The following is a 7,140-nucleotide window of genomic DNA, read 5'->3' on the forward strand; positions in this document are numbered from 1 at the left end:
AGGTCTCTTCAGGGAGGTGACATTTAAGTTGGGATTTAAAGAATGAAAAGGAGCTCAATCCAATGGGAGCTGAAGGGAATTCAGGTGCAGAGAAGAGCAAGTGCAAATACTCTGAGCTGAGGAAAGTGCTGAGTAACAGAAGGGAGGCTGGTATGGCTGAAACCTGATGAGTGTTGAATTCCTTTACATCCCTCAGATGTACAACTTAGAGTAATTTAGCACTTCTCCATCATAATTTAGGCCAGAATAAATAATACCTTCATTTGAAGTTGAAACTTTAAACACCTGTAGTATCAAAATATAGGATAGCAGCCAAAATTACTGTAAATTACTGTAGAATAATAAAATACTCTCCTAAAATGTAATTTTCAATTTATCGAGCTGCACAATTGTGATTTATGTATTTTTATATATATAACAATTCTGAAAGTTAAATCTAAAATGTAATAACATTTCCTCATGGATGCAAAAGAGATGCATAACATCTCTGTTTAAAACTATTTATTAGCAATTTACAACCTTTAGGGCATAATCCCAAATCTTCAGAAGGGCACATGAGGCCCATCTTTATTGGCCTGTTTTTCTTCTCCTTTGTCTCCTAAGATGTAGTTTCTGCTCCAACTGTATGGAACCACCTACAACATCCCAAATGGGTGTGCTGTCTCATTACACATGGCTACTCTGGGAAGCCTCCTCCAGCTGCATCCCCTGGAGTTTGAGTGAGTCTCCCTGCACCTCTATCACACCAGAGCTCACTTCCTCCTTCACATTATGATGTGTTCTACTGGGCTCTTTTGTTTAGTTGTCTATTCAGGGCTTGGCTCTGAGCTCCTAGAAGGCGGGAACTAGGTCTTTATTCTTCTCCAGTGCCTATCACAATACCAGGCATACAGATTGCATGGCCCACATACATGTTTACTGAGGGAATGAAGGAATCTACAAAGTCTCATGCTGATGTCTCAAACAGAGGTATGATTTGGAGTCACCTCAGGAAGCTAGATTCAGTACTCTGATTATTTAAACTACACAAAATATATAGGAACCTACCTTATAGATGATGCCTAAATAATGTTGTGCATGGGTGGCAGATTCCACGAAGTTTCAGGATTTCTGACACTTGCTCCTGGGCCCCACCTAGAAAGGGCAAATGTGTTGTACAAGCCCATCCTCTATTTGTGGCTTAGATGAAGGGATTAAACATCTCTCGTATCACAGGGAGCAGTGTCTTTTTGGTCTTACTAGGGTCTGACTTTTTAAATCATTTGGTTATTTTAAATCAACCATATTTTGGTTATTTTTAAATCATTCACATGGTGTCGATCCCCCTTCCATGACGGATGCTTCCTCAGCCTGTGGTAACCAAAGCTTACATGACATGTCCAGAGAGGTGTTTTCTCTTCCTCAGGGCAGCTTCTCCATCCCTTTGTAGCACTCAGCATAATCTGTACTCCCATATTTATTTATTTTCTGCCTCCCTGAGAAATTTCTCCTCAAGAGTAGAGATGGTCCCTTTCTCTTCTCTAGACAGAACACTGTGTGGTACTTTGTTGGCATCTGGTGAGAATTTGGCAGAATGAGTTTGGGATGAATTATCCTCTGAATAAGTGTCATACTCCTAATGGGTGTGTCCAATTTTGAAAGAAGTCACATAATATAATTCTCAAAAAACAAACTGGAAGGTAGGAATTGCTATTACAATTTTACTGATAGGGAAATAGCCCAAGGAGAGATTGACCTGATTAAAATAAGTTAATGATAGAAATAAAGGCTTGGATCCTACTTTTCTGTCCCGGAAGGCAGTTTTTACCTATACACTTATCTTTAGAGAAAATTTCAGCAGTGCCAAAATATGGATCGCTGCTCCAAAGTTTACCCTGAAACTTTGGAAATTCTATTGTTCCTCTGTCAGTATGCACTAGGGAAGAAAAGGAAAACCAATGGGGGTAATGAAATGATGGCAGAAATGATCCAAGTGGCTTATTCAACAGGTTATTTATGTTTTTCTTCAAGTCTCTATTGTAACCTAGTTTATTATAAAACATCAGGATCCAAATTTGTAACTCATATGAAACAACAAACTTCCTAGTATGTCATCTCGTCTTTGGGAAGGTTTTATGAACTGAATTGCAAAGTGTTGACACTGGGGTCTTTTTAGTCCAACTTGAGTGAAGAAAACTCAAATGTAAAATTCAGTTCAGTCAAGATTTTATTTTTGGTTGAGAACCAATCAAAATTAGGCTCTGAGTTCATCATTCTAGTTTTTGGAGTGCTTTTTCAGAATAAACATGAGAAAATATTTCATTTTCAAAACATAACGCTTTGTACATATTAGTGTAAAGCACCATGACTCAGAAACTGTAGTTACAATATCTACACATTGTGGCAAAAACTGCTATGAGAACACATGATGACAGTACAAGCTTCTGTGAATTTTGATGAGCAAATGGCATTGAACCACGGCTTTGTGAATGAAAAGCTTGGGAAATGTATATGAACCTTCGCCTTTGATGTTGTATTGTCTGCTAATCTATAGAAATAACTTCTTGTCTATTCTTATAATAAACTAAGATGTTTAATACAGCATTCCTGAAATGATTTTGGCCACAATTCACAGGGAAAGAAGAGTTATTGCTTCTCCTTGTGGTAGGAATTGGGGAGACCCCTTGCAGGGAGAGGCATTTGGACTAGATCTTGGAGAATGATGAGGACCTTGCTAGATGAGTGATGTGATTAATGTTTCCCTGGTAAGAGCATGAAAAAATACTCAGAGGTGAGATAGGTCTGGAGGGGGGTATCAAGAGTTTGTAGAAGTTCTGTGAGTTCTGTAGAAGACAAAGAGAGAAGAGAGAAAGACAAAGATAAGGAAGTAAGACTGGGAAGGTAAGTTGAAGCCAGGTCAGGAGCCTTATAACCTTAAGTCATTTAGGCTTCATCACAAAAGCAATTGGGAACTATTAACATTATATGAAATAGTGCTTAAGAAATTAAAGACAAAGGTCAACAAATGAAGATATGAACCAATGTGACCTTCACAAAGAAGTTAACAACCAAGCATTCTGCAGAGGAAATAAAGAACAGAAGCAGGCCATCCTGAATTATTAATGTGAAGCAATGATGTTTGATTGTTTCACATCTATGATCTACAGCTGTAAGGTAAGCCACTGTGTTGTAAGCTAGGAATACCCTGAGACATGGTTTGGGACTTGGAGTAGGAGTGGAGCAGTGGTTTTCTTTTAGCCACTGTAAGCTTTGAATCTCTGGTCTGACAGGACACTTACCTGGGACTTGATATCTTTAACTGTAAATGAAGGATTGATTAGATCAATGATTTATATTAGGGGTCGACAAGTTTTTTCCTATAAAGGGGTAGAACATGAATATTTAGTATTTGAGAGTCATGTAATCTCTATCACAGCTACTCAACTCTGCCATTGTAGCTTGGGAGGAGTTATAGACAATATATGGTTAAGTGAATGTGGCTGAGTTCCAATAAAATTTTATTTGTGGACACTAGAATATGAATTTTGTTTAATTTTAATATGTCACAAGGTATTATTCTTTTTAGGATTTTTTCCAACTATTAAGAAAGTGTGAAACCCATTCTTAATTTGCAGACCGTGAAAACTAGGCAGTAGGCTGGATTTTGGTCTATGGGCCATTGTTAGCCAATCCATATTTCTTTATGACTTATTTATTTATAGGAAAAATGTAATACTTTCCAAAAGTTCAACAAGAGTATATTTTTCATTCCATTAAATGTAGCCAATCTGAATTGACAAAACCTATGGTGGTTATGTAAGGGTGTTTGATTTATGGTTATAGAGACTTACCAAAGGGTACATATAGGACTCAAATAAAATAACTTTCCTGATACTCCCACTATAAGCACAGAATAGTTTAAAGAGAAAATACTTTGTCAATTTTTATATTGTCATTACAGGGATAAGAGGGTATTTAAAAAATTATAGCAATAGGGGGCACCTGGGTGCCTCAGTGGTTGAGCATCTGCCTTTGGCTTGGGTCATGATCCCAGGGTCCCAGGATTGAGTCCCACATTGGCCTCCCAGCATGGAGTCTGCTTCTCCCTTTGCCTATGTCTCTGCCTCTCTCTCTCTGTGTCTCTCATAAATAAATAAATAAATAAATAAATAAATAAATAAATAAATCTTTAAAAAATACAGCAATACTATTTTTGAGATATTGTTTTAAAAAATGAGAAAGGATTAAACAGGTTTTTATACACTGATGATCAGAGCATTATTCACAATGGCCAAAAGATAGAAATAACCCAAATATCCATCAACAGATGAATGGATAAACAAAATGTGATATATACCTTCAATGGAATATTACTCAGCCCTTTAGCAAATTCCAATAATGCTATCACATGGATGAACCTTAAAGACAGTATGAGAAGTAAAATAAATAAGCCAGACACTGAAGGACTAATATTGTATATTTTCATGTATATGAGGTACCTAGAGTAGTCACATTCATAGACAATAGAAGAGTGATTGCTAGGGGCTGAGAGAAAGGGGGAAATGGGAGTTAATGTTTGATGGGTATGGAGTTTCAATTTAGGAAGATGAAAAAGTTCTGGAGATGGGTGGTGGTGACATACAATGCGAATGTATTTGATGCTGCTGAACTGTGTACTTACCATGGGCTAAAATGGTAAATTTTAAGTTATGTATATTTTACCACAGTAATTTAAAAGAATGAGACAACAATGAAATGTTTAGCCTAGTATCACACAAGATAAAAGGAAGAACCAAGAATAGGTTGCAGGACTAGCACCTAGTACACTAAGTAGTACAGGACTCTTTGAACACAAAGTGACCCAGACGACTTTAATGTCTGTTTTTTTTTTTAACGTTCTATTTTTTACCAATGTCTGTTTTCTGAGTACTCTATTTCAGAGTACATTACTTCAGAGTATCCTTTCAACTGCTATTTTACAAAGGAGGTGATGGAGATTCAGAGAGCTTCATTGTCAAGGGACCAACAAGCAGGGGTGAGAAGCATTCCATGACTGTGTTTCCAAAACCTCTGTGCTAAGCCACCATAGACCACTGCCTCCCTGAATTCTGAATCCACTCATGTTAGACTGTTGAAATCATTCGCCACTGAAAACAGGATTTTCTGTGAAATTCATATAGCCTTTGCTACCTCTGAAAGAGAGAGGACTCAGCTGCATTTCCTTAGTCTGAGTCCGCAATATGTAGGACCCATGTGCTGTTGGTTAGGGAAAGGCCAGAAGGCCAATGCTCTGTGCTGACTGCCGATGCTGTGGGCCAGGTTGATTTGCATCTCCACTCTGGGTAGAATGACTAATATAGTCTTTTAGCCCACAGATTCCCACCTCAAACGTTTACACGACACCACTAAATAATAAATATGTGCATGCCTTATCTCTCCTACTTGACTGTAAGATAAAGGCAGGAGCTGAGCCTGTTTAATATTTATATCCTCCATAAGATCACCCTGTGCAGTGCTTTGCACCAAGTAGGCACTCAGCAAATATTTGTTGAATGAATGCATAAATGAATGTTAAATAATCTGCCTCCAGATTTTCCTTTTGTTTCAAATTTTCTCCTCCATCTGACACATGCAAGTTCCTTCCGTGTCCCTTTCATGGATATTACAGATGCCCTCAACTATTTTTCGTGTTTTTCTGGCCTGCTTTTTCTCATCACTGCCGAAACAGACTGGAGGCCAAAAATAGAACCTCCTTGACAACTTTGCAGAGGACTTACGTCCCTGATTCCTGAGGTGGCAATACTGGTTCTGCTAGAGCAGAATGGGGATTTTATGACTGCCACATTCTTGATTTTGCTCGACGCTTAAAAGGGATAAAAGTTTTCTCTGAATGGTGGTTAATATAAACTGCAATCACCCTTGGAAGGTGGGGTTCAGGACAAATAGAGGAATGTCACAGCTTGTCTTAAGAATCTACTATTGGACAAAGGAAAAAAAATGAAGCAGTGTTATATACCAAGCTTCAAAGCTAAGAGAGAGACAAAACAATCAGATTATAGACCCAAATTAGACATACACATGAAAAGAGCCCATAGCCTTTATTTTTAAAACCTTTTTCTGCTTTCCTTTCTTTCTCTCCTTCCCTCCCCTTCCTTTTTTCCTTCCTTCCTTCCTTCCTTCCTTCCTTCCTTCCTTCCTTCCTTCCTTCCTTCTCTCTCTCTCTCTCTCTCTCTCTCTTTCTCTCTTGCAATCTCTGGTTTATGGCAGGGTCAGTGACTCATATTTGTTTTCAGGCCAGTTCATGTTATGAAGACACAAGACAAGAATGTGTATAAACACATACTCTGCCACAATGCTGATTCTTTTGGATCAAACTGGGGTAACCCCACAGCAATAGACACTGCCTCCATCTAGAATTGTCTCTAATCCATGTACATTGGTACATAGGTTTCCATTATTGCTCTAAAGGGAATTAGATAAGAGACCTAGCTTCTCTTGGGACACTGCAAGATGGTAGGAAAATAGGATGGACACAGAGGTAATAATATAAGGAACATCTAACTGTTAAGTAGGTAATAATCAGATCTCAATAATAATAGAGATCTCAAATAATCTCAATTTTTGTTTATGGAGTTTTGCTATATGCCAGACACTATCCTAAGGACGTCATATACTTATCTCTTGAATTTTACCTACAACCTCCAATCTCGGTGCACAGATGTGGGGAGGAAGTAGGGTTCAGGGGTTAATGTCAGACTCTGGAATCAGATTACAAAGCTCTGGTTCCAGGTGTGGCCTGGCCTGTTCCTGCTGCAGAGAGAACACTCCTTCCGAGATATTTAGTTGGTGTATCCAGCCTCTGCTACCAGTCATGTGACCTTTTGAGCACTGATGTCCCTCTTTTTGCTTCCATTTTCTCAAATATAAAATAAGGATAATCATGGAATTTACCTTATTGAGTTGATATTAAATGAGATAATAGAAGTATAGTGCTTAAAACAGTCCGTGGATATTAGGTATTATGACCTTGAGAATCAGAGAGGTTAAATAATATACCAGCATTCACTCAATAAATGTATACTAGACTGAGAATTCAAGCGCAAACCAGATTGATCCCAAGGCCCTGGGATCTTAACCCACTTCACCATAATCGCGGTTCAA

The sequence above is a fragment of the Vulpes lagopus genome, chromosome 22 (genome assembly GCF_018345385.1).
Source record: "Vulpes lagopus strain Blue_001 chromosome 22, ASM1834538v1, whole genome shotgun sequence".
Lineage (NCBI taxonomy): Eukaryota > Metazoa > Chordata > Mammalia > Carnivora > Canidae > Vulpes > Vulpes lagopus.